We start from the raw sequence: 27487 nt of genomic DNA, 5'->3' as shown, positions 1-27487 counted from the left end.
ACTTCTTAACCAAGAAGCCTGGTGTCCACAAGCACCTGCAACTGCACAGCCAAGGGGTTTGACACCCTCTTCTGCCTGCCCACCAGCACACATACACACACACACACACACACACACACACACACACACACACACACACACACACAGATAAATACTGTTTCCCAAGATTCGAACTGAAATGGTTCAGGGGGGAAGGTGCTTTCCGCCAAGCATGATGAACAGACGTTGATCACTGGGACTCGAGTGGTGGAAGGGAGAGAAGCTAGTCCTGAAAATTGTCCCCTCGTCTCCACATGCGTGCTGTGCACGTGTGTGCCCACAAATAAATATGTGATTTTTAATAGCGCCTTAAAGAAACACTACGTCAGTAACTCAAGGGTCCTCAGAAGAGTGTCTGGCCGAGTAAGAGCTCAAACTTGCGTGAGTCTGAGACCAACCCACACCATACGACAAGACCCCTTCTCTCAAAAGAATACATACATACATACATACATACATACATACATACATACATACAGTGAGCAGGGTGTGGTAGTGAGTGCCTTTAATCCAACACTCAGGCAGCAGAGGCATGTAGATCTGTCAGAGTTTGAGGCTAGCCTGGTCTACATATCAAGTTCTGGGACAGCCAGGGCTACGCAGTGTGCCCCTGTCTTGCTCAGTTGTTTTTCCTCCCCCTTTGCCATTCAGGTCCTCACACTTGTCCACTCTTGAATCCCTTCAGCGGCTCTGGACGTGTACTTGATACTCTATACTCTGCCTGGTCTTTCCAGCCAGTCTCCAGCTCCCCGCCTCCTACAGGCAGCCTCTCCGGATTACTTCCTGCCCTCTAGGCCCCAGTGATGTCGAAGTTCTCTGTCTCTAGTAGGAAGAGTCTGTGTCCTCATGTCCACCTGAGCTCCTGAGTTCCCCGGGGGGCAGGGTGGCGGGAACTGGCACAGAGCAGGTATAACACAGGGTTGAAGATGGAGTTGGATTTAGATCCTGGCTCTGCTGCTTTTGTTGAATAAATCGTTTATCTGGGGCCTGGATTCTTTCATGGAACAAAAGACGGGATAGCACCTGCTTATTGGTGTTCGCAGGACTCACTGTGGTTTATGTGAAGCATTTGGTATCTTGCTCAGTAAATGATAGCAGCTATTTTCTTTGTTGTTCTATGTTTTGTTTTGTTTTTAGTTTTTTGAGAGTCTCACTGTGTAGCTCTGGCAGTCCTGGAACTCGATACGTAGACCAGGCTATCCTCGAAATCAGAGATGCAATGCCTCTGCCTCCCCAGTGCTACGGATTAAACGTTGTGCCCCTACTGCCCAACGGATACAGGATCTCATTCTGTAGCCCAGGCTAGCCTAAAATAACTATGCAATTCAGGCTGGCTTTGCTGTGACATCCTCCTGACCGAGCCTCCAGATGCACACTGTTACTGCTAACCATGGACAGTTACAATCAGTGAAAGACCACGCCCACCTGGGATGTGGCTCACCTGGTAGAGTGCTTGCCCGCTGTACAGGAAGCACTGATTTTTGACCCGCAGCACTTACCATAGCTGGGCATCAAGGTGCAGCAACTCCAGCATTCCAAGGGTCAGGATGATCAGAAATGCAAGGTCATCCTGAGCTACATGGCTAGCCTAACCTATGTGAGATCTTGTCTCAAAAAGAAAACAAAATTGAATAGACGGCATGCGAGGATGTGTTTGTTTTGCAGCACTGCGGTGTGGCTCCATGGTAGAGACCGATTCCTGCTCTCACAGAGGATAATGAAGGGCCCAGAACGTGCATAGTGCGTCAGAAGTGTCCACAATTCCAGTTCCAGGGAACCCAACGTGCTCTTCTGGTTCCCATGGGCACTGTGAATGCATACGGTACACAGGCAGGCAAAACACTCATCTAGATAAAATTAATAATGATGTAAAAGGGGTCAGGGTATGGAGGAGGGGGGAAAGGGCATAACGTTTGAAATGTAAAGACATAAAATATCCAAGCAAAATAAAAATTTAAAAAAAAAGATGTAAAAAAAAATATGGTCTACGGAAATACATTGAATGAGCACCCACCAAATTGTATTTAAACATTTTTTAAACAGAAAGGCTGCCTATGAGATATCACGAATGCCTCCGGTTTTGTAAGACATAAAGAGGAATACTGTGCATCCACGCACACTTTAGTGAAAGCTATATTTGGGCTTTCTCTTTTTAAATATTCTGCTACGAATGTATACACTTTGTGTCGTTTAAAAAAAAATCCTTCCACCAAAGGGGGAAAAAAAAACGGGCTGTTAAGCTGCTACCAGGATTTCTGTCGTTGTTGTCAGTTCCCTTAGACTGTAAGTCATATGAGGACAAGAGCCCTTTGGGCAGAGTGAAAACAGGCGAAGAACTGGGGAGGGGCGGGCCGCGAGCATGTGCGCTTGCAGTACCGCTCGCTCCCAGTGGGTGGCAGGCTCCTCATATGCGGGCGCCGCCCAAAAGCCGGGGCCAGGGAAGTCCTGCGTTCGACCTTCAACGTGGCTGGTCTCCTCTCAGGTTCCTGGAAGGAGAGATGGAGGGAAGTGAAACCTGAGAAAGGAATACAGGGAGAGAGAGGCCAGCTCAACCTCGGGGACTCTTTCTTCCGGCCTTCTTCTGAGGCTTCTCATCTTCCCCACATTGGAACAAGAAGTCTTCAAGGTAGGCATGGTGGTGTTCCCCCCACCTCCACCCCTGTTATCCCAGTACCTGGGAAGCTAAGGTAGGAGAAGCAAGAATTCCAGGGGAAGACGGTTGTGGTGGCGCACGCCTTTAATCCCAGAACTGGGGAGGCAGAGACAGGAGAATCTCTGTCAGTGTGAGGCCAGCCTGGTCTACATAGCGAATCCCTGGATGTGTGAGGGATGGGAATCTTAAATTGTTCTAGTCAGGCCTGTAATTCCAACTACTCTGTATTCTGGAGCAAGAGGATCACAAGTTCAAGGCCAGCCTAGGCTATAGATTGAGTGCCAGGCAGGTGTGGGCAACTTGGTAAGATCTGTCTCAAAATAACAAGTAAAAGCAATACACGGTGTGGTTCGTGCTTTTATACGCAGCAACAGAAGACAGAGGCAGAACGAACACTGTAAACTCAGGGCCAGCTGGGGCCTCCTGGGAAGGACCTGTATCAAAAACAAGAGACAAACAAACAACAATAAAGAAGGTTGGGGATGTAGCTCGGCGTTATAGCAACCGCCTAGCATGTGGGAGGCCCTGGGTTCAATCCCCGGCAGTGCAAGATATTAACCAATTGGGGCTGGAGAGATGGCTCAGCAGTTAACAGCACTGAGGTCCTGAGTTCAAATCCCAGCCCCCACATGGTGGCTCACCACCATCTGTAATGGGATCTGATGCCCTCTTCTGGTGTGTCTGAGGACAGCGACAGTGTACTTATATGTAATAAATAAATAAATCTTTTAAAAAAAATTAACAGGGCTGGAGAGATGGCTTAGCAGTTGAGAGCACTGACCGCTCTTCCAGAGGTCCTGAGTTCAAATCCCAGCAACCACATGGTGGCTCAGCACCATCTGAAGTGAGATCTGACTCCCTCTTCTGGTGTGTCTGAAGACAGTGGCAGTGTACCAACATACATGAAATAAATAAATAAGTCTTTTTAAAAAATTAACAAACAAGCAAATAAATAAACAATGAAAGGGCTCAGGACGAAGCTCGTCTGGCACAGAGTTGCCCAACTGCACAAGGCCTGCGCTCTGTCCCTAGCACTGTATACGAACAGCCGAGGTGGTGAATACCTGTTACCCCAACATTCAGGAGGTGAGGGCAGAGGAATCCGGGGCTCAAGGGCATTTACTGTTACATAGCAAATCCAAGGCCAGCCTGGGCTACTCGAGAGCCTGTCGGAGAGATCTGGGAATCCTCATGTCCCGTAGGAGTGGGAGGTAGATACTAAAAGCCCCTCCCCTCCTCCTGGAACTGGGACACAGAGCAAAAGGAAGGAAGCTTTTTTGAAATTCTGCATAACTCAGAACTCACTTGACAGTTTAGTTCTCTCCCCTACTTGGGATTCCCTTTGATGCTTCAGGTAGTGGTAAGTTGTCTGAAGTGGGGACTGGGGCAAACAAACAAACAAAACAACCCCGGTTCTCTGAAAGAGCAGCGGCCCGAGCCATCTCTCAGCTTCTGGCTTGTTGGTTGGTTGTTTTTTTAAATGACTTACTTGTTTTTATTTCATGTGAACTGGTGTTCTGCCTAAGTGTGAGGCTGTGTGAAGGTGTTGGATCCTTTGGAGTTACAGACAGTTCTGAGCTGCCATGTGGGTGTTAGAGATTGAACTCTGGTCCTTTGGAAGGGCAGTCGGGGCTCTTAACCACTGAGCCATCTCTCCAGCCCTGTTTGGTTTTTTTTGTTTGTTTGTTTTTGTTTTTGTTTTTGTTTGTTATGTCACACATCTGCCTTTATTGTTTTTTTGTTTTTGTTTTTGTTTTGTTTTTTTCTTTTTCTTTTTTTCAGAGCTGGGGACCGAACCCAGGGCCTTGTGCTTGCTAGGCAAGCGCTCTACCACTGAGCTAAATCCCCAACCCACAACTGCCTTTATTATAAACAACAGGTGAGACATGTAGCAATGGTAAAAAATTCATTTACAAAAGCAGAGGCTCGGTGAGCTGCCTGGTGGGTACCTTGGAGACTCATACGTAGGTGCCAAACCAGAGCAGGAGGAAGAGAACTCCAAAGCCCATGAAGAGTGCGGTCACCAAGGAAATGAGGAGCTCTTTGTAAATATGGCACGTGTACTTGGTAGAGGTGACCTCATAAACAAAGAACTAGGCAGAAAAGAACATGCCAGAAGTACCACAGTCAGGTGAGGGAAGACAGCCGGGTTCACTGGGCTGGTATACCTACTCATGGCCTCGAGCTCCATTTTGCCCCACACAGGATAAACCACCGATCCGCCTGAGCCCTGTTTGTTTTTAAGTCAGGGTCTCTCTCACTCCATAGTTGAGGCTAACCTGAATTCCATCCTTCTGCCCTAGCCTCCTGAGTCTCTCCCTCCTCTCCCCCCTCCTCTCCCATCTCCTCTCCCCCCTCCTCTCCCTCTTCCTCTCCCTCCTCCTCTCCCTCCTCCTCTCCCTCCTCTTCTTCTCCCTCCTCCTCTCCCTCCTCCTCTTTTCTTTCTCTTTTTCTTTCTTTCTAACTTTTATGCACTATCTCTGTGGTGTGAGAGAAAGGGATTCCAAAGTCACAGGTGGAGGTCAGAGGACAGCTTGCGGGAGTTGGTGGTCTCTTCCCCCATGTCAGTCTTGGGGAATCCAGCTAGGAATTTTAGGCTCGATGCTCAGCACCTCTAGCCGATGAGCCATCTCACCCCTCCCCCTTCTTTAATAAGTATAGGTCAGAGATCTGGGCAATAGCTCAGGTAATAAAGAATAAAGTGTCAGTCCCCAGCTCCGAAAAAAAGAAAAGAAAAAAAAAAAAGAATAAAGTGCTTGCCTTATTCAGACCCAAGTTCAATTCCTAGAACCCATGTGGAAAAAAATATAAATAAATAAAATAAAACAATAAAAAAGAAACGAAGAGAAGTGAAAACATATAATTCCAGCACTTGGGAAATCAGACCAGAGGACTCCTAGGGCAGCCTAGGTTAGTAGGTGAGATTTGTGACATTCAGGCCTGGGAAAGAAAAATCCCCAGTCTTTAAAGAACAACACCCACGTTATCCTCAGGCTTCTAGTCACATGTGCTCACATGTGTGCACCCGCACAAACGCACCTGTGCACCTGCACACACACACCTGTGCACCCACACACACCTCTACACCTCCATACACCTGTGTACCTGCACACACACACCTGTGCAACTCCATACACCTGTGTACCTCTCACACCTGTGCACCCCCACATACCTGTGCACCTCCATACACCTGTGCACCTGCACACACCTGTGCACCCACACATACACACCTGTGCATCCCTCCCACACATCTGTGCACCCACACATACACACCTCTGCACCTGCACACACACTTGTGCACCTCCCCATACACCCATACACCTTCACACACCTGTGCATCTGCACACAAACACCTGTGCACTCACACACAACCCTGTGCACAGAAACACATCTGTGTACCCCCACACCTGTACACCTGCACACACACATCTGTGCACCTGCACAGACATACACACACACATCTGTGCACCTGTACACACATACCTGTGTACCTGCACCCCACACACATACCTGTGTACCCCCACACCTGTACACCACACACACCTGTGCACCCCCACACACTTGTGCACCCTGCGTACACCTGCACATGCACAGTAATTGTAGATAAGACAGTGTATAGTTAAAACGAAGAAGAGACAGACAAACAGAAGAACAGAAGCCCATCCCCATCAGTGTCCTGTAGCCCAGGCTTGCCTTTCAACTGTAGCGGAGAATGAGCTTGGATTTCTAATCTTCTTGCTGCCAACTCCCCAGTGCTGGGGTGCAAACCCAGTCTTCATACATGCTAGGCAAGTGCTCTATCCACTGGGCAACACTGCCCACCCTGCAGAGCTCAGAGGTGTTCCTTACAAGATGCTGTGAGCTGGATAATGCAGCACACCCCTGTAGCCCTGGGGTTCAGAAGGTAGATCTATTAGGAGTTCATGCTCATCCTTGGCGATACAAAGAGTTTGAGGCCATCCTCAGTTACATGGGACCCTGCCTCAAAACACACAAACAAAAACAGAAAAACAGAGTCCAGACCAAACCGAGTAAACAAAACCTTAAAAATAGGAGGAGGGCTGGAGGGGTGACTCAGTGGTTAAGAGCACTGATTGCTCTTCCTGAGTTCAATTCCCAGCAACCACATGGGGGCTCACAATCATCTGTGATGGGGTCCAATGCTCTCTTCTGGTGTGTCTGAAGACAGCTACAGTGTACTTATATGCATAAAATAAATAAAATCTTTTAAAAGGAGTAGGAGAAGAAGGAGAAGGAGGAGGAGGAAGAGAAGAGGAGGAGTGGGAGGAGGAGGAGGAGGAGGGCTGGAGAGGTGGCTCAGTGGTTATTCCCAGCATGGCTGCTCATGACCTGAAACTGCTCTCTGTCCTGCAGGTGGTTCACATACATACGTGCAGGCAAAAGATATGTACATATAAGATAAGCAAATCTAAAAATAAGATCCATAAAAGTAAAATAAGACAATGAGAGAGAGAGAGAGAGAGAGAGAGAGAGAGAGAGAGAGAGAGAGAGAGAGCGCACGTTGTATCGAGTCACCTTCCCAGCTCCTTAGTCTCCTGCGTCTCTGCCAGGGCCTCATCTACTGAAATCTCCTTACCCCGATGACTCTCAGCCAGAGCCTCCTAGGGCCTCGGCCGACATTTTTCTCACATTTCGTGTTGCTGTGGGAAACACAGGGCTGTGTGTTCTATGCCTGCCTCCCCTCGAGTGTTAGCCTTGGGCCTCTCTTGCCGTTGGTTTGATGGTTTTTATAACGGCACCAGTGTTCTCCTTCCAGCAACTGGGGACCAGTGTTTTCTTTCCTCACTCACCCCGATCTCATCAACCAAGTCCTACGCGTTTCTTACCCCCAGTGTCTCTCAGATCTTTCCAGCCCACCTCTGCTTAGCCACAGCTGGCTGGCTGTTGTTCCTCTCTCTGCCTGGACCACGACAGTGGTTTCCAGGTTCGTCTCCCTCCATAGAGCCTCACCCCTTCCCATCTGTTCTCTATACAGCAGCCATAGACTCTGACCTCCAAGTCCTGATGCATACAATCTCTCTAGTCCTGTCCATCACTGCCCAAGACACTCATTTGTCCTCGGCAGTAAATTTCCTTGTGTGTCTAAAACCTTCCTGAGCCCTTTCCAACCCCAGGGCCTTTGTTCATGCCGTTCTCTCAGTCAAGAGTGGTCTTACTTTCTCCTCCTCCTTCCCCCTCCTTTCTCCCCCTTCTCCTTCTTCTCGTCCTTTCCCTCCTCCCCTTCTTCCTTCTCCCCTTCCTCCCTGGCAACCGACCACTGAGCTAAATCCCATCCATCCCTGAATTGCAAGAAGTCCTGAAGCCCCCCAGCCCCAAGAGCAGGACCATGGTTTGCTTCTTTTTTTCCTTTTTCGGAGCTGAAGACCAAACCCAGGGCCTTGCGTTTGCTAGGCAAGCGCTCTACCACTGAGCTAAATCCCCAACCCCTTCTTTGCTTATTTTTGAGAAAAGGTTTCTCTATGCGGCCTTGCTTAGCCCTAAACTTATGGTGTAGACCAGTAACTTGAACTCACCAGAGGTCCACCTGCCTCTGCCTCAAGAGGGCTGGGATTGAAGATTTCCTTCACTATCCCCAGTTTGGGGAATTGGGATTCTGAGTCCAGCCTGGGCTACATAACAAGACACTGTCTACATAAAATGAAAAGCAAAGAGAACATGAGAAAATGGCTATGTCGGGATTTGAATCCAGGTTGTCTGGGGCCTAGAAGTCTTCAGTGTGGCCTTGAGGGGAGTTTCAAGTGGGAGGCACTCCTGAGCCTCTGTGTGAAGTAGGTGTTCTTGACAATGGAGAGATAATACCTAGACAAGCAGGAAGCAGCGTAGTCAGCTGAGGCCTGTGCTAGACAGTTCTAAGTCAACTCGACCCAAGCTAGAGTTGTGAGAGAGAGGCGGGAGCCTCAATTAAGACCGTGTCTCCATAATGGCAGGCTATAGGCAAACCTGTAGGGTATTTTCTTAATCAGTGATTGATAGGGAGGGCCCCGTCCACTGTGGGTGGGAACATCCCTGGACAGGTGGTCCTGGGTTCTATGAGAAAACAGCACCATGGGACGACTACCAAGAACAGCAGCAGCAGTGGAGGGGAGCGGGTCAGAGCCCAGAAGACCAGCTGTGTGTGCTGTAGAGGGCGGAGCCAGAGAAGCGGCCCAGGCCCTTCGGAAGAGCCCAGAAGGCCAGGAGTTGATTCAGACTTTCAATGCTGGGTTATTTATAGTTGGAGTTTGTTTTTGCTTTGCTTTGATTGGGGGTGCGCCCTGGTTCTGCTCTCTTGAAGTAAGAAAGTATTTAATTTATTTTTTATTTTACAGGAGCCCACCCTTGAAAGACTGAATTATTAAAGAGATTTTTTTTTTTAGGTCCTAAAAGAGGCTTTGGAGTTTTAAATAGACTGAATTTTAAACTGCTTGAATTTGTGAAGTCTGTGGGGGTTTTAAGACTTGGAATATTTTACGTTGCGATGGTATTAGTGCAAAGGTGAACAAGAAAGGAAAGATTGAGGGTTAACAGTGATGTGCTTGTGTGTCATGTTGGCAAGGGTCACTTGTTCTGACACATTTTACGTCAACTTGACACAAACTACAGTCACCAGAGAAGAGGGAACGTCTACTGAGAAAAACGCTTCTATAAGATTGGGCTGTGTGCAAGCCTGTAGGACATTTCTTAATTAGATTGATGTGGGGAGGGCTCTGCCCATTGTGGGTGGGGCCATCCCTGGCCTGGTGGTCCTGGGTTCTATAAGAAAGCAGACTGAGGGGGTTGGGGATTTAGCTCAGTGGTAGAGCGCTTGCCTAGGAAGCGCAAGGCCTTGGGTTCGGTCCCCAGCTCCAAAAAAAGAACCAAGAAAAAAAAAAAAAGAAAGCAGACTGAGCAAGCCATGAGGAGCAAGCCAGTAAGCAGCACCCCTCCATGGCCTCTGCATAAGCCCCTGCCTCCAGGTTCCTGCCCTGTTTGAGTTCCTGCCCTGACTTCCTTCAGTGGAGGGCCAAGCAGTGGAAGTGTGAGCTGGATAAACCCTTTTGTCCCCAGCTTGCTTTTAATTGTGTTATATCTATCGGAGGGATTAAAAACCCTAAGACACAGTCCTGGTTGTCTGCAGGAAATGTTTCTTTCTGTTTTATATATGAGGATTCACTATGAAGCCTTAGTTAGTTTGGAATCCACTGTATAAACCAGGCCTCTGAGCAATGGGATTAAAGGCTGTGCTATTCTGCATGCCTCCGCCATTTCTCTCCACGTAAGAAAGGTGTGACGAAATGGGACAGGTAGTGTGGGTCTGTGATCAAGGGTTTGACTAATGCATGCATGTGCATGCATACACATACACACACACACACACACACACACACAAAGCTCTAGTCCTTGCACCTGGAGCTGTCTGAGAATGAAAGGAAATGACTAGAAAATGCTTCATTAACCACAAAGTGCTTTATAAACTGTGAAGTGATGAGCCGCTATCCCTCACACACACTCACACACACACACACACACACACACACAAAACCTACTCACATACTTACACACAAATACACAACATACACACTTCACACATTAACACACACACACAACAACCCACGCACATAGTTACACACTAAACCACAATACACACACTCAAAAACAACACACACACACTCAAACACAACATAGTCACACAGTGTGAATGTGGGTACCTTCATAGTGTATCCATCATGTGTCAACTGGGGGTCTGTTACAGCCTTTGTGTCTTTTCATTTTAACTCGCTATTTTATTTTTTATGTGTATGGGTGTCACAGTCAGGGTTCTCTAGAGCAGCAGTTCTCAACCTTTGGGGGTCATGACCCCTTTGGGGGTTGGACGACCCTTTCACAGGGGTGGACTATCAAATCAGATATTTACATTACGGTTCATAACAGTAGCAAAATTACAGTTATGAAGTCGTAATGAAAATAATGTTGGGGTTGGGGATTTAGCTCAGTGGTAGAGCGCTTGCCTAGGAAGCGCAAGGGCCTGAGTTCGTTCCCCAGCTCGAAAAAAAGAACCAAAAAAAAAAAATGTTATGGTTGGAGGTCACCACAGCATGAGGAACGGTATCAAAGGGTCACTGCAATAGGAAGGTCGAGAGCCACTGTTCTACAGGAGAACTTTTAGAATGAATCTATACTAAAAGGGGAGTCTCTGGAGTGGCTTACAGGCTGTGATCCCTGGAGCCCAACAGTGACTGTCTCCCAGGAGAAAGTCCAAGTATCTGGTAGTTGTTCAGTCTAGGAAACTGGATGTCTGAGTGGTCCATATCTATTCCTGGAGGCCCAGAGAAATCCTAGCTGTTGATCCTCAGTTTACGTTGGGATCCTGAAGAAGTAGGGTCTGGGACCAGCAAAGGGATGTCTCTGTATCAAGCTCAGGTAGATGAGCTTGCCAACAAGAGTGAAGGCAGGCAGGCAAAGAGCAAAAGCTTTTGGGTAGCCAAGGCTATCCTGGAACTGGCTCTGTAGCCCAGGCTGGCCTTGAACTCATAGAGACCCACCTGCTGCTGCCTCCCCAGTGCTGAAATCAAAAGTGTGAGCCACCCCAGCCTCCACCAACCAGGTCTTTTTGCATGGGCTGCCACCGTAAGATGTGGCCTAGATGATCCAGTCAAATAAATAAATAAAAATAAAAATTCTTCTCAGGGGTGCCCGGCTGCTTAGGCTTTAGTTCATTCCAGATAATGGACAGCCAAGGTCAGCCATGCCAGGCTGAACTGTGTGTGTGTGTGTGTGTATGTGTGTATGTGTGTGTATGTGTGTGTATCTGTGTGTGTATCTGTGTGCGTGTATGTACGTGTATCTGTGTGTGTGTGCGTGTGTGTGTATATATGTATGTACGTGTATCTGTGTGTGTGTGCGTGTGTGTATATATGTATGTATGTGTATCTGTGTGTGTGTCTGTGTGTGTATCTATGTGTATGTATGTGTATCTCTGTGTGTGTGTGCGTGTATGTATGTGTATCTGTGTGAGTGTATGTGTGTGTGTATCTGTGTGAGTGTATGTGTGTGTGTATCTGTGTGTGTGCATGTGTGTGTGTGTATGTATGTGTATCTGTGTGAGTGTATGTGTGTGTGTACATTACATGAGGCCAGAAAGGAGCATCAGATCCTCTGAGACTGGAAGTCATGGTAAGCTGCCATGTGGGATTTGAACCCTTGTCCTTTGGAAGGGCAATCAGCACTCTTAACCCCTGAGTCATCTCTCCAACCCCCAAGTTTCTCCCAAGTGTGTGCGTGTGTGGCCAGAGCTCACGTCAGGTGGCGTTCCTCAGTAACTACCCACCTCGAGTTTATTTTCATTCTTCTTCTTGAGACAGGTTCTCGTGTAACTCAGGTTTGCCTTAAATTTGCTATGTAGCCAAGGATAGCCTAGAGCTTCCTACCCCTCTGCCTTCTCCTCTAAATTGCTGTGAGTACCAGCATGCACCCCCACACAGGGTTTATGTGGTGTTGGGGATTGAACCCAGGGCTTTGCTCATGCTGGGCGAGCACTCTGCTGGGCAAGCAATCTTACCTACTGAGCTGCATGCCTAGCCCTACCTTGGTTTTTGAGACAAGAGCTCTTGCTGGGACTTGGGCAAAGTGAGCCCTGGGGAGGGAACTGTCTGTTAATACTTCCTCAGCGCTGGGATTGCAGGCACCATTCTCAGATCCCTCCCCTAACACATGCACATGCGCGCGCGCGCGTGCGCGCGCACACACACACACACACACACACACACACACACACACACACACGGCAGGTTTCTCTGTGTAGCCCTGGCTGTCCTGGAACCAGCTCTGTAGACCAGGCTGGCCTCAAACTCAGAGGTCTGCCTGCTTCTGCCTCCCGAGTGCTGGGATCAGAGGAGGGTGGACAGACCCTTAGCCTCAGTGTGTGCACACGCAAGCCAGAGGAGGATGTTGGGATCCCCCCGCCCCCGCTTTGTTCCTCGAGGTCCCAGTGAACCCGGACCCCCGACAGTTGGCAGGGAGATTGTCTGGTCAACATGTGCAAGCAATCCTGTCGCAGCCCCCTCCCCCCACGCTCAGGGTTGCAGGCACATGTGGCTGTCCCCAGGTTTTACGTGGATGCCGAGGAGCTTAACTGAGGTTCTGCTGCTTCCTCAGCAAGCCCTGGGGCCATCTGTCCTCTGATCTCCACAGAGCATCCAACTCCATTTGCAGAAAAGTTCGTTTTCTTTTCCCCAATTGTGTCTCAGCAATCCGTCATATACGGTTCCATGATTCAATAACGGGGACCTGATAACAGCCCCAATTCAGCCGGCGTCTGGAAAACACAAAGTCACATCTGAAATCAGCAGCCGCTCACACTGGAGATGAACCGGTCAGCCCTGTGAGCATCGCATCGTCCTGAAATGCACAGGATACAGACGAGAGCCGGTGCGTGGTCTGACGTAGTAAGCAAGCAAATTCCTTCTGTTGTTTCTCATTTACATGTATTTCCCTGCGCACGTGCGCAGGCACACATGCGTGTAGAGGTTGGTTCTCTTCTTCCACCACTGGGGCCCGCAGTCTTAACCGAGGTCATCAGGCTCTGCAGCAGCTGCCTTAAGCACTGAGCCATCTTGCCAGCCTTGTTTTGTTCTGGAGACAGGGTCTCCAGTAGCCTGAGGTAGCCACAAACTCTATGCATTTGAGGCTAGCCTTGAACTCCCAGTCCTGTTTCCTCCTACCTCCCAAGTACTGGTACTACATACACTCTCACATTCTCACACGTACATACACACTCACATGCACACACATGTACATGCTCACATATACCTACACACATATGCACATATATACACTGACATACACCTACACACATGCATACATACACATCCACACTCTCACACATACATACACACATGCACAGACACTCACACCTACACACATACACAAACATACACACGCTCTCACACACACACACATACAAAATCATGTCCAACTCCTGTGGTGATTTCTTACTCGAATTAGCAAACTTCTACTCTAGAACCATAAAGCCTTTGCCGTGGATAGTTAGGGTGACCAGAACAGCATAATGGTCTGCCCTCCCTCTGTCTCTCCTTCCCTCTCTAATTCTTTTTCTTTCTCCTCCCCTCCCACTCCTTCTCTTTCCCTTTTAGTGTTAGGAATTGGACCTCGGCCCTCGAACATACTATTCAAACACTGTCCAGTAAGCCGTACTCTCCAGCCTTCTCTTAGTGAGGTAGGGTATCTCTCACTCTCCCAGGTGGGCCTTGAACTCTCCATCCCCTTGCCTTAGCCCCCAGGGTAGCTGAGCTCACAGAACCGAGCCCCTGTGTGTGGCTGGCCTTTTGTTACAAAGTTTATCAGCTGACTGAAATGTTCCTCTCGTCTCTGAGAACCTAGGGGTACAAAGCGCACACACGCCATCACCCCGCCTTCTGCTCCTCCTCTACGTCATGTCCATCTTCCCTGTTTTGAAATGATTTTTATTTTTGTGGTTTGTTGTTTTTGTTTTGAAGGCGGGGTTTCATGAAGCCCAGGCTAACCTCAATCTCATTATGTCGGTCGCTGAGGTTGGCCTTGATTCCTGGCTTTCCTGTCCCCATCTCGAGGGCTGGGATTACATGTGGAAAGTACCAGCACACTGGCCTTACAACTCCCCTGTCTTCGCTTCAACACCTCTAAAGCGGGCAGGAGTTTTGCTTGGTGCTAGGGCTGGACGTCAGAATGGTCTCACTCTACTAATGAGCTGTGTCCCAGCTCCTAGAATGGGGGTTCTCAGCCTGTGGGTTACCAGCCACTTGGGAGTCAAACAAGCCTTTCATACGGGTCACCTGAGACCATCAGAAAGCACAGATGTTTACATTACAGATTGCAAGAGTAGCAGAATTACAGTTATAATAAAGTATTGGCAGGGATAATTTTATTGAAAGGGTCAGGGCCTTAGGAAGGTTAAGAACAACTCCCTTGGAAAGTTCGTTTTCCCCTGGAAAGTTGGTTTTGTTTTGGCTCTGGTTTTGTTCTTGTTTTCTCTCTCTTTCCCTCTCTGCTTTTCTTTGTAAAGACTTTAAGGCTACAGGATCATATAAGTTGAGTGCCAAAAGAATTCTAACAACCTTCCAGTTCCAGGAGTCCAGCCTTCCCTACCCGGCTGGGCAGGATACAGCCTGCCTAATTGGGATAATGACAGTGGGGAAATCTTGGTGTCAGGGAATTCTCAGTATACCTTGGGCCAGCAACAGCAACATGACCTGGGAATTGGTGAGAAATGTCAATTTTGGGGCTCCACCCCAGGCCTGCTTCCTCAGGCCCTTTGGAGGGGTGTGTGTGTGTGAGCCTGGTGGTGTGTGCCCCAACATGCCCGCTGAGCATTGCCCTCCAGTTAACGGAAGTTCACATCCCAGACTCATGTACCACCTCGAGGCTGCGTGAACATCTCTCTGGACCCATTTCTTCTCTAGAAAAGAACAACAGAAAAAGACGGGCCATGCAGAGAGTGGGTGCACCCAGATACGTGTGTGTGTGTGTGTGTGTGTGTGTGTGTGTGTGTGTGTGTAGCGCTCTCGGGGGCGTGTGTACTCGTGGGGGTGGGGGAGGCCGTTGTTTGCTATTAAGAGCTCGGCACTGGCATCTGAATTCGGGCAGTAAACGTTTGAGAGGAAAGCAGAAAAGGTATTGGAGAGTTAACTAGTCCGGAGCAGCCCCATTGAGGCCCTTCTATCAGTTAATGAGTGCACCAGAGCAGAAGGCTCCGGGGTAGAGTCACCGGCCACTTTGCAGACATGGACACTGGGGCTAACAGACAGCTGTGAAGCAGCATGGCGGGGACCCATCCACACCCTGCGCCCCGCCCCGCCCCCATCTCAAGCAGATGCAGGCCGACTTGTCTGCTCCCCAGGGCTCTCTCCAAACCATCTGCCCTTCAGAATCTGCCGGTCTCTGCCCCTTGCCTGGACTTTGCTAAGGCAATGGCAGCAGCGGGGTTGTTTCCGGAGCTCTAGAAGTCACGGGTCAAAGCCTTTCGTGGGGCTGAGGCTCACTTGGCAAACACTTGCCCAGCACACACAGAGCCCAGGGTTTGATCCCATTCATTCTATAACCTAGACAGGGCAGCTTGTTCCTGTAAATACAGCCTGGGGAGACCAGGGTAGCTCTTACCCTGTAAATCCAGCTTGGGGAGACTGAAGCAAGAGAATAAGAGCTTCAAGGTTAGCCTGGGCTACATACCGAGTTCAAAGCCAGCTTCACCGAATCTTTGCTCTAGCAATGCTATTGTTGGTGTCTGCCTGTTATAGGAAATGAGGTTCCCGGGAAACCTCATTTTTGTTTTGTTCAAATGGGTTGAATAGTTAGGCAGGACGGCCAAGAATCCATGCCAAGGCAGGCATGGCCTGTACACATCTTTTAATCTCAGCACTTGAGAGATGGAGGTGGACAGGTCTCTGGGGCTTTGAAGCTAGCCTGGTCTATATAATGAGTTCCAGGCTAGCCAGACCTACATAGTGAGGCCCTGTGGGGAGTCGAGGGGATTATTTGTAACTGTGTTTGAAAGGTTTGTGCTGGCAATAGGGCTCAGCTGGGAAAGGTGCATGCCACCAAGCCCGATGTCCGGAGTTTGATCCTCAAGACCCACAGGCTAGAAAGACATTGGGTTGGCTCTGGCCTCCACGCTCAAAGCTCTGCATGTATGCTCGCACAGATACAACAACACATAGTGAATGCAGGAACCTTACGTTTTCATGGTTGGGGGGAGTTGGTTGTGCTAACAGGGGGTTCAACCGCTGCATATAAACTGGAGATGCTGTGATGCCCTGTAGTCCCAGCACATAGGAGGTAGAGGCAGAAGGGTCAGAAGTTCAAGATCATCCTTAGTTACGTGGGGAATTGGAGGCTAGCCTGGGCTATGCGAGCTGAGCATAGCAGTACAGATGCACACACACAGTCTCTCTCCCTCCCTCCTTCCCACATTCCCACCTCCTTTGTATGTAGACAGAGGAGACAAAAAAAAAAAAAAATCAGGAATTCAAGGCCATCCTAGTTATAGGAGACGCCATCTCAAAAAAAAAAAAAAAAAAAAAAAAGCTAAATAAAACACTTCATACAAAATCTCCAAAGAACAGACCAGGTATAGGGACATATACCTTTAATCCTAGCACTCAGGAGGCGGAGGCAGGCAGATTTCTGTGGGTTTGGGGCTAGCCTGGTCTAATTCCAGGATAGCCAGGGCTATCCTGTACTGGGGAAACAAACACAAGATAAATAAATAAATAAATAAAATTCTCAGATAACAGATAAAAAATGCAGAAATAATCATGGGGGGGGAACCCTAAATAAAACTAGGGTAAGAGTAAAGTTCTTCCAGTCAGAGAACAGTTCTGTGAATCATGTGACTTGTGAAGCCGTCTAAGGGCTAATTTGGGACACTTTTGCTCCCAAGGTGCTTCCAAGTCTGAGCCCTTAATTCTGTGGGTTATCTTGGAGAAATCTTCCCCTCAAGTCCGAGTTTCTGACCCCCTTTAAACACACACACACACACACACACACACACACACACACACACACACACAAAGTTTCATTTGTTTATGAGTTTGTGTGTGCCCCAGTGTGGAAGTTAGGAGTCAGTTCTGATTTCTGCTACTATCCTGTGCGTTCTGGGATTTGAACAGGCTCTCCAGAGCCTGGGCTATCTCACTCACTTGGATGTTTATCTCACGAGCTTTCTCTAGTCTTCTTTCTAGTTTGTTGAAACTATTCCTAGTCAGTCTTTGTGTCTGTCTGTCTGTCGTTCCACCCCCCTCTTTCACACACACACACACACACACACACACACACACACACACACACACACACACACACACACACACAAAGACATTTTTGAAGCCTCTTGTTTCTCAGAGGTTTTATTTATAGGCCGGCTCCTCATTGTGAACGTGAAAGAGAGAAAGCGCAGCCTGGGGTAGACCTTTCATGTGTAAATCAGGCCGGCCTGGAGCGCGGGGTCACCGGGAGCGGGATTTCACTCTTAATTACTCCGAGAGAAAGCGGCGGGGCGGGCGAGAGCCCCCTGCTCCGCTCCCCTGGGCAGGGCGGCGAGCCCCCGCCCCAGCCTTGCTGTCTGTGAAGCCGGGCGAGCATGGCGCAGCTGCCCGGAGCGAGCTCCCAAGTGGCTTTCTTTGGGGGGCAAGAAGTTTGGAAGAGTGGGCGGTATCAATGGATGTTGCCGATTGAGCCAAGGAAAGGGGAGGAGGCGTGTGTATGCGTGTGTTAATTACGGTTTTGTTTGTTTGTTTAAAGCCTCTCATTGTTTCTTTTCCGAAGTACAAATAACACGTTTTAGGGGGAAAAAAAAAAAAAAACCATGGACTCATTCCCATCGCACAGTTAGCACCCTTGACCCCAGGGTGAGTCTGGAGGAGCACCCTCTGAAATTTTTTTTAGCTCGTTTTTCCTCTTGATTTTCTTTTTTTGCAGTGCTGGCGACGGAACTCAGGGCCTCAGCCCCCCACCACTGAGCCACAGTGCTGTTCGTGTGTGTGTGTGTGTGTGTGTGTTGTGAGTACAGGTGCCCCACAGAGTTCAGAACAGGGTGAGGGGATGCCCTAGAAGCGGAGTTACAGGCGGTTGAGGTTCTGAGCTGGGAATTAATCTAGTCCTCTGCAAGATAGGGGTCCTGGCCCTTACCGGAGAACCAAATCTCCAGCCGGTAATCCAGATTGTGAAATGTTGAGAAACCACATCTGCCGTAGGTAACTTCCTCTCTTTTTCCTTTTCCATTCTTTTCGGTAAAGTTGCAAATCTGCCGCAGGGCGCATGCTCTGTAGCAGCTCCATCCCGGACACCGATCCTGTATGGAGATGCGTGTTTCAAATACTTCAAACTGGCCGTGACCTCTTTTTCTTCCCATCCCCAGCCCCTAGGTGCTAGGGGTCGCGGGCATGCCCCTCTGTGCCCAGCTCGTTGGAGGGTTAACACTGAATGAAGTCTGCCATCCTCACACATTAGTTAGAAGTTCATCAAGTGAATGAAATCTAGTTGGAACAAACAAAGACACAGACACTGACGGCCAGGCAGACCAATGAAGATTCTAAGGAATGATTGAGAACCAACAGGACACAGACAGACCCACAGACAGACACACAGCCGTTCAGTAAGAGACAGACACAGCTGAAGTGTTTTCAGGATTTCTTTATAGACCGTGTCTTTAAGTTGTAATTGACACACATCTTTTAGTTGATATTCTTTTTTGAGACAGGGTCTCACTAAATAGCACTGGTTGGCTTAGAAGTCCCTACATGGACCAGGCTGTCCTTGAACTCAGAGACCCCCGCCTCTGTCCCCTACCCGCACACTCAAGAACTGGGGTTAAGTAATACACCATCATTCCTTTCTTCCTGTATCAGTACATGTACTAGGTGTTTTTTATTTACATAATGTTCGGGATGAAATCTAGAGTTTTACCTCGAAACCCTGCCTGCAGCCCAATGTTTCCTTGTCCAAAAAAAAAAAAAAAAAAAGGAATTGGTCAGCTGAATGGTGGTGACACACACCTAGAGCCCCAACCCTTAGGAGGCAGAGGCAGAGGCAGGTGGATAGCTGTGAGTTGGAGGCTAGCCTGGACTGCAGAGCAAGTTCCAGGACAGCCAGGTTTGTTGCAGAGAAATCTCGTCTTAAAAATAAAATAAAATGGGTTGGAGAGACGGCTCAGCGGTTAAGAGCACTGACTGCTCTTCCAGAGGTCCTGAGTTCAAATCCCAGCAACCACATGGTGGCTCACAACCATCTGTAAGGGGATCTGATGCCCTCTTCTGGTGTGTCCAAAGACAGCAATAGTGTACTTATATACAATAAATGTATACATTAAAAAATAAAATAAGACAAAACAGTTGAATGCATTTTTTGCATGGATTTGTTACATGGATCTCTTTCTAGATTCTTCTATTAATATATCTCTTGCTGGGTGGCAGGGCACACCTTTAATCCAAGCACATGGTAGACAGAGACTGGGGGATCTCTATGAGTTTAAAGCCAGCCTAGCTTATAACAAGTTCCAGAGCAGCCTGGACTACATAGTGAGACCCTGTCTAATAAAATAAAATAAAATAGTAAAACCCAATAAAGATATCTCTGTCTCCTCACTAATAGCAAGGACTTTTCATTGCTAATGGTTTTTTACTTTAAAATTTATTATTATTGTTTGTTTGTTTGGTTATTGGTGTTCTGGTCGAGTATGTCTGTGCACCCAGGGCTCTCTCTGCTACTGTGCCCTTATATCTCCAGCCCCCACCCTCTATACGTGCACACGTGCATGCACATACATGCATATTAATTCTAACATATTTATTTTATGTGTATGAGTATTTGGTCTGTAGACAGTTCTGTGTGCTTGATGCTCACCGAAGCCGGGAAAGCGCATCAGATCCCCTGGGATGCCGTGAGCCTCCGTGTGGGTGCTGGGAACCCAGGTCCTTTGCAAAATCATCCGGTGGTGCTCTTACCACTGACCCACCTCTCCAGCTCCTTACATACACTTTTTTGAGGAAGGGTCTCATGTCATGTAGCCCAGGCTGGTTTTGAACTTGGTATGTAGCCAAAGAGAACCTTGAATTCCTAATCTTTCGTCCTCCAACTTCTAAGTTGTGGGATTATTAGTGTATACCATGCCCATGCCCAACTCACACACTCTCTCTCTGTCTCTGTCTCTCTGTCTCTCTGTCTCTGTCTCTGTTTTTCTTATTCTTCCTTTTTTGGGGGAGGGGGTTCAAGACAAGGTTTCTCTGTGTAGTCCTGGTTGTCTTGGAACTCACTCTGTAGACCAGTCTGGCCTCAAATTCAGAGATCTGCCTGCTCCTGCCTCCCAAGTGCTAGGATTGAAGGCTTGTGCCACCAACCTGCCTGAAAGGCTCTTCTCAGAACTCAAAGGTCTCACAGGAAAAAATTTTGAGGGAGCGTTTTATAGTCTCCTTAGATCTGTATCTTGGCAAGAGACTTCGGAACATAAGGGGGAGGTCCTCTTAGGCTATGTTCTTTCCCTAACTTCGAGTCCTTTTCCAGACTTCAGTATTTCAACCTGTCAAACAGGGGTCTCAACTTGAAGATTCACAAATTGAGAGTTGGATTGTCTGATTTTCTAATCTCCACTGTACTACATGACTTTGGGAAAGGAATTTCCCTCTCTGCCTCACTTTCCCCATCTGTAAAATGGGGATGGTAAAATCACCAACTTCTCAGAGTTTAACTTTTAAAAAAAAATAGAGCTTCTTCTCTAGGGCCTAGCCTAATAAATGTAGTCCTCACACTGCATCAAGTAAAAGGTTTCATCATAACAAGCCATTAGAGAAAACCTCAACCAATCAAAATTCGGAATTGTGGAGCCCAGTCCCAATGGATACATCCAAAATACAACTCCTGTGCCTAAGGCTCAGAGCCTCGGGAATCATCACATAAGAAAGGACAATAAGAAATTGGTGAGAGTCAGAGGAGCAGGGAGTTTTCTGTGAGATCGTCTCCTAGCGATGTCAGAAACTACATCCATAAAGTCTCACCAACATGGCTGCCTACACACAAACAGAACAAGGAGCACCTGAATAGACAGGATATGGAGGAAGTGGAAGGCACATGGGAGACTGGGAGGCCTTGACCCCACACAAGGAATCACAGGTGACTAACACCAAGAGCAGGAGAATAGTCTTCCTTAGTGAAGAGTCCACCATTTAGTCTGTCATTGCTTCTACATGTAGGGATATGTATATAGATTGCATATACATGTGATATGTATCCTATGAGGTATATACATGTGATGTGTATCCTATGATGTATATACATGTGATGTGTATCATGATGTATATACATGTAGTATGTATCATATGTACATGCATATGGTATGTATCATATATATAATATGGTGTGTGTCATATGATATATATGTGCAGTGTGTATCATATATACATGTGTGTATCATATGATGTATATACATGTGGGTATGTATCACCTGATGTATATGCGTGTGATGTATATCATGTGTAGATATGAGCAGTTAATGAAAAAAGAGGCCATGAGCTTGAAACAGAGCTAGGAGGGGTAGGTTTTTGGTAGGGCATAGAGGGAGAAAGAGAAGAGAAAATTACATCATTACCATTCCAAAAAAATTTTAAAAAGCAAATGGAAGGGTTGGGGATTTGGCTCAGTGGTAGAGCGCTTGCCTAGCAAATGCAAGGTCCTGGGTTCGGTCCCCAGCTCCAAAAAAAAGAAAAAAAAAGCAAATGGAAAAAATGCACATAAATAACCCCAATATACAAAGTTAGAAACCTAAAGCCACCAACGACTCACCCGTTACCAGTCGTCGCTGTTTAAAATGTTTGTGTATAAATGGAATCTTCTTCCGAGGTTTGGGTTTTTTTTTTTTACGATTTTATTTTTATTTTTAATTACGTGTGTATGTGTCTGTGGCTTTGTGCAAGGGAGTGTAGTGCCCTCGAACGATGTGGAGCTGGTCTTAACTGGTCTTCCAGGCGTCTGCAAGCTGTGTGGTGTGGTGCAGGAGACGGAACTCCAGGCTCTCCGGGAGGACAGCGGGCACCGTTAACCACTGGGTTTGTGTGAGACTCACTCTTTTGCTATTTTTTTTATTCATTTATTATATATAAGTACACTGTAGCTGTCTTTAGACACACCAGAAGAGGGCATCGGATCCCATTACAGATGTTTGTGAGCCACCATGTGGTTGCTGGGAATTGAACTCAGGACCTCTGGGAGAGCAGCCAGTGCTCTAACCACTGAGTCATCTCTCCAGCCCAATCTTTTGCTATTTTTACAATCCGATCCCTTCCACATACAGACCTAGTTGCCTTGCACTTGCTACTGTAGGTCATTTGATATGTTTGTACGTTTTTCAGTTGTTTGATGAGCAACTGGGGAAACAATTTAGTCACTCTAAGTTAGGGCAACAACAGTTAGCATTTTACTTCCGTGTACCCCCATTCATGAACCACCAAGTTGCTTCTAAGGCTGTGTGACTGCAGCCAACTCAGGAGTCTAAGTCCACTTAGCTTTTCTCCATGGCAAATAGTGTCCTCCCTCACAGAGGACAGTGGGTGAAAGGGGTTAGAGTGGTTTTACTTCTTTTGAGACAGGGCGTCTTAAGTCTCACCCCAGCCTTGAACTCCCTAATGTAGCCAAGAATGACCTCGGACTACTGATTGTCTTGCTTCCATTTTCCACGTACTGGCCTCAAGGCCGTCTGTCAAAATTACAAGCAATGTTTTTTCCGGGCTCGTAAAAAGTATCGTCCGGCTTGGAGCGGTTGTCATTCATGCCTGTCTTCCAGTACTTGGGCAGGTGAGCCAGGAAAATCTCAGGCTCGAGGCTGGCATATATACATAGTCAACCTTTATGGGGTGGGAGCGGGGGAGGGGGAGAGGGAGGGGATGTAGGGGAGGGGGAATGGAGATGCGGCAGGGAGAAAAGCCAAGGAAGCCAGGCATGGTGGTGGATACCTGTAATCCTAAAATTTGCAAGCTACAAGCAGAAAGGTCGGGAGTTCAAAGTCGTCCCTGGCTAGGTATTAAGTTCAAGGCTAGGGCTGGAGAGATGGCTCAGTGGTTAAGAGCACCGACTGCTCTTCCTGAGGTCCTAAGTTCAAATCCCAGCAACCACATGGTGGCTCACGACCATCTGAAGTGAGATCTGATGCCCTCTTCTGATGTGTCTGAAGACATCAACAGTGTACTCACATACATAAAATAATAAATCTTTAAAAAAAAAAAAGTTCAAGGCTAGCCTGGGGTACTAGCCTGGTGAGACCCTTTGCAAAATCATTTCTCAAGAATATTAGGCTTCTTGGGGCTGGGGATTTAGCTCAGTGGTAGAGCGTTTGCCTAGGAAGTGCAAGGCCCTGGGTTCGGTCCCCAGCTCCGAAAAAAAAAAAAAAAAAAAAAAAAAAAGAACCAAGAATATTAGGCTTCTTAGCTGAGAGGCAATAGACCAGAGAATTGCTGAAAGTTCGAGGCCAGCCTGGTCTACATGGTGAGTCCCAACCCAGTGAGGGCTATGTAACAAGATGGCAAGAAATTAGAGTCAGGGAGGTCAGGTTGGCATGCTGGAGGGAACACTTAGTATTTAAATGATTCCATCCTCCTGCCAACTTGCCTGCTTCCTCTTCTCTGACACTGTAGCAACCACCACCAATTACTGGGCCTTTCCTTGGTTCCTGGCTTGATGCCTTCCACTCTTCGTGTACAAAGTCATTTGCTTCCCACAAGAACTCTGTGAAGTTGGCGATCTTATCATCCCCATTTTACAGATGGGGAAAGTGAGGCAGAGACGGAAACTCCTTTCCCAAAGTCATGTGGTTGGCAAGTGGTTCGGCGGAGATTAGAATCAGGCAATCCAGCTCTCGTTTTATGAATTTGCAAGTTCAGACTCCTGTTTTACAGGTTGAAATACCGAAGCCTGGAAAAGGGCTCAAAGTCAGGGAAAGAACGCAGCCTAAGTAGACTGTCAAACGCTCCCTCAGAAGATTTTCCTGTGTGACCCTCAGGTTCCAAAACGAGTCTTATAGCCTGGACAGTGGTGGTTCAAACCTTCAATCCCAATGCTCTGGAGGCAGAGGCAGGAGGGTCTCTGAATCCAGTCTGGTCTACAGCGTGAGCCCCTGTGCTGGGGGGCAAAAAAGTCTTTCAGAACCACAGCCCAGTTGTGCATTCCCCCTCCAGGGCTGGGTACTGCCTGTCCATCGTAAAAAAGCCAAGTAGTTAAGGACTGCATGCCCAGACAGGAATCTCAGAGCCATAAACATGGTCAGCCGCCACCATCCCGTCATAGGGAATGGAGCATCCGACACCCATAGGTGAAGGAAGAAAGAGGAGAGACCCGAGGAACAGAATTTGGGGCAGAATCCTGAAACTATGAAGAAGAGGGAGAAACTTCATGGACGATGGGGACTGGAGGAGAGTTGGTCGCACATAGGGGCAAAGGTTAAATGCCTGCTGGGAGCTCCTGCTCCAGAGAGTTGGAGAGGGAGCATCTGACCTGGAAGTTTCTACTCCTGGTTGTTAATTGTTTTGAGACAGGGTTCCATATAGCCCAGGCTGGCCTCAAAGTCACCATGGAGCAGGGCATACCCTGAACCTCCCCAGTGCTGGGATTATGGGTGTATTTATCACATCTGATTTACACTTGGCTACCTGAGCAACAGGCTCAGCTTTTGCAGTAGAACAGGCTTAGCTTCCTCGGGCTACACAGCTGGCAAGTCTGGGTTTCTACTATTGCCTCCGAGCTCTGTCTGTCCTGTCACTCTGTCCTGTCATCGCTCTTAGGCTGGAGGTAAAATCTCAATCTTTTTCTTATAAGGGCTGAGCCACCCTCCTTACAGATACAGACCAAGTGGCTCTCCCTATAGATACACACCCAGTGGCTCTTGTGTCAAGGATGAACAGTCAAGCGGAGGTTGGAAAGATCCAGGAACGCCGCCGGGCGTTCACCGCCTAGGTAGTCACCCATCGTCTGTGTATCCTGATGCTTCTCCCACCCACGGATTCATAGGTATCCACCATCTGTGATAACGTCCGTGACAAAGACACTTACACTTGACGCACTTCCTTTCAGGCTGGAGGGACGGCTCACTGGGTAATCCTCCATCAATCTGACAACTTGAGTTTGATCCTCAGAACCTGAAAGGGTAAGAAGGAAAGAACCAACCCCTGACCTCCACACATGCACCATGGTAGGCTGACACCGCTCCCCCCACCCAAAAAAAATTAAAGAATTTTCCTAGGCTCCAAGGTTCCCGCACACTTAACCGCTTTTGCACAGAATCAGAGTCAGTTCCCAGCATATATGTCAGGTGGCTCACAACCACTTGTAACTCCAGCCCCAGGGACTCCGATGCCCTCCTGGACCCCAGGACACCCGCTCTCACACACGCACATAGACACATACTGCGGTTAGTTTTGTATAATCTGTGTTCAGAAGCTGAGTTCTGTGCCGTGGTCCAGATAGCACCCTGATATTGAGGCACTGTGCTAACCTATGTACTGTAAGGAAAGCTCCCCGATATTCTCTGACTGGTTAATAAAAAGTGGAAGCCTGTAGTTGGCCCAAGACATAGAGGAAGCCGGTCGCATGTAGCGGAGGGCCAGGAAAACAACCACGTAGCAGAACTTAGAATAGAATCATTGGGTTACTAAGTTATACACCAGTCGGAGAATATATCTAGCTATCTGACCTAGGTATTTGTGGATATATTGGGCTCTCAGAGACATTATTTTCATAAGCTTGGGGCTGGGAGGAAAAACGCACACAAAAAACTCCCTCTGACATACACAGAATTTAAAATATAATAAATCTCTCTCTTTTTAAAAAGTTCTTAGCTAGGTATGGTGGTGCACGCTTTTAATCCCAGCACTTGGGAGGCAGAGGCAGGTGGATCTCTGAGTTGGAGGCCAGCCTGGTCTACAGAGTGAGCTCCAGGACAGCAAGGGCCACACGGAGAGACTGTTAAACAAAAGAACCAAAGTACTACTGTTACTACTGCTACTAAAGGTTCTTCCTCTCTTCCTCTCTCTGTCCCTTCACCTGTTGCTTTCTCCTTATCCCCCTAGTTCTGGTTTAAGAAGGGATGACACTATGTAACATGGCTGGCTTCTTGTATTAGCCTGCAAACACTAAGATTATAGGCATGCGGGGTTGGGGATTTAGCTCATCGGTAGAGCACTTGCCTAGCCAGCGCAAGGCCCTGGGTTCAGTCCCCAGCTCCGAAAAAAAGAAAAGGAAAAAAAAAGTTTATAGGCATGCACTATCCAGGCCTTCCTTTCTTCCTTCCTTCCTTTCTTCCTTTCTTAAATTTGTCTTTTTAAGTGTACCAGTGTTTTGCCTGCATGTGTGTCTGAGGAGGCCAGAAGAGGCATCAGATCCCCTGGAGCTGAAGTCAAAGATGGTTGCAAGCTGCCATGTGGGTGCTAGGAATCAAACCCAAGACTTCTGCAAGAGCAGCCAGTGCTCTTAACCACTGGGCCATCTTACCAGTCTCTCTCTCTCTCTCTCTCTCTCTCTCTCTCTCTCTCTCTCTCTCTCTCTCAAGATCCACCACTTCTGCCTCTTGAATGTTGGGATTTTTAGAAAATATTTATTTATTTAATGTATATAAGCATCCTGTTGCTGACACACCAGAAAAGGGCATTGGATTCAGTTACAGATGGTTGTGAGCCACCATGCGGTTGCTGGGAATTGAACTCAGGACCTTGGAAGAACAACCAGTGCTCTTAACCACTGAGCCCTCTCTCCAGCCCTACCTACCTTCCTTCCTTCCTTCCTTCCTTCCTTCCTTCCTTCCTTCCTCCCTCCCTTCCTTCCTTCCTTCCTTTTTAAAGCAGAGTCTTGTGTATCCCAGACTGCCCTCGAATTTGCTGTGTGTCACAGAGAATAACCTTCTACCCCTGATCTTCCTTGCTCCATCTCCCAAGTCCTGGAATTGCACTTGGTGTTTCTTGTCTGTCTTTTTACAAATGGGATCTCAAGGATTCCCAAGCTGGTCTTGCCTGCCTCAGCTTCCTGACTAACTGGGACTCTGAAGGAACAGCACTGGACCAGCCAAGACTGAGTTCTGTAGCCAGTCTGCATTATGATCCTGGGTCTGCAGCCTGGAGGGACCTCTGTGTGGTTAAGATCAGAGAGTTTAAAGGCACTTGTGGGGCACGCACATCTTTATTCCTGGATTAAAGGGAGGCAGAAGCCAGCCTGTGAGTTCTAGGCCAGCCTGGTCTACAGAGAGAGTTCCAGGACAGCCAGGGCTACACAGAGAAACCCTGACTCAAAGCAACCCCA

At 47.9% G+C, this 27487-nt stretch overlaps 1 protein-coding gene and 1 pseudogene across 1 annotated transcript in view; one reads left to right on the top strand and one right to left on the bottom strand.

The window, feature by feature from the left end:
• Positions 1-2469: 2469 nt before the first annotated feature.
• Positions 2470-27487, top strand: part of Msi1 (musashi RNA-binding protein 1) — a 92646-nt gene continuing 67628 nt past the window's right edge. The window contains exon 1 of the mRNA XM_087577801.1: positions 2470-2665. The gene's annotated coding sequence lies outside the window, so the exon portion shown is untranslated. The remainder of the gene's footprint in view (positions 2666-27487) is intronic.
• Tmem258-ps2 (transmembrane protein 258, pseudogene 2) lies at positions 4651-4913 on the bottom strand (annotated as a pseudogene).

The sequence above is a fragment of the Rattus norvegicus genome, chromosome 12 (assembly GCF_021556685.1).
Source record: "Rattus norvegicus strain SHRSP/BbbUtx chromosome 12, alternate assembly SHRSP_T2T, whole genome shotgun sequence".
Lineage (NCBI taxonomy): Eukaryota > Metazoa > Chordata > Mammalia > Rodentia > Muridae > Rattus > Rattus norvegicus.
Note: the sequence above shows the minus strand (reverse complement) of the source record. Positions and strands in the feature narration are given on the sequence as shown.